Source organism: Pistacia vera, unplaced genomic scaffold (assembly GCF_008641045.1).
Source record: "Pistacia vera cultivar Batoury unplaced genomic scaffold, PisVer_v2 Contig445, whole genome shotgun sequence".
NCBI classification, from domain to species: Eukaryota; Viridiplantae; Streptophyta; class Magnoliopsida; order Sapindales; family Anacardiaceae; genus Pistacia; species Pistacia vera.
Genome location: NW_022196274.1, coordinates 386,592 through 387,426, shown reverse-complemented (window position 1 = coordinate 387,426; position 835 = coordinate 386,592). Strand labels below are relative to the sequence as shown.

Sequence of the window (835 nt, the reverse complement as noted above, 5' to 3'; positions counted from 1 at the left end):
GAAGACTAACTGGTTTCCATATTGGCATTCCACACTCCCATGGTTTCCTGCACAAAATTCATAAGTTATAAAAGGTGAATGAATAGAATTTACATTCATACCTCCCAATTGGCTTTGAATCGATGCAATTTGTGCAGATAAGGTGGCGAACACATCGACTTCATGTAGACCCATTGTTCTCTTCGGCATTGCTCTCCCATTAGGTCTTTGGTAGTTATTGTTGGCCATCACCTCAAGCAATTCATAAGCATCTTCTGGGGTCCTGTTATTTAACGCTCCACCTGCTGCCACATCTACCAAAGTTTGAATATTTGGTAGCAACCCATTGTAAAATGTTTGGACTTGTATCCAAAGCGGTAGACCATGATGTGGACATTTCCTTAACAACTCTGTATATCTCTCCCAAGCTTCATATAGTGACTCATCATTGCCTTGCATGAAAGAGATAATGTCGTTTCTCATTTTTGTTGTCTTCTCTAATGGGAAGTATTTTGCAAGAAACTTCTGAGCTAATCTGTCCCATGTGGTGATTGTTCCAGCTGGGTGTGACATGAGCCATCCTTTCGCTTTATCTCTCAGTGAAAATGGGAACAATCTTAGCCTAATTGCATCATCAGTCATTCCATTAACCTTGAATGTGTCACATATCTCCAGAAAGCTAGTGATATGCAAAATTGGATCCTCATATGAATTTCCACCAAATTGGACCGACTGTTGGATAATCTGAATTATTGTCGGCTTAATCTCAAAGTTCACTGCAACAGGTGGCCTTGTAATACCATAATTGCATTCTTGCACCGTTGGTATGGCATAATCCATCAACGTTCTATGTACT

At 40.1% G+C, this 835-nt stretch overlaps 1 non-coding gene across 1 annotated transcript; it reads left to right on the top strand.

Moving 5' to 3' along the window:
• Nucleotides 1-358: 358 nt before the first annotated feature.
• LOC116144462 lies at nt 359-465 on the top strand. The gene has a single exon (XR_004130259.1). It is a non-coding gene; the product is annotated as a small nucleolar RNA R71 (small nucleolar RNA).
• The last annotated feature ends 370 nt before the right edge of the window (nt 466-835 follow it).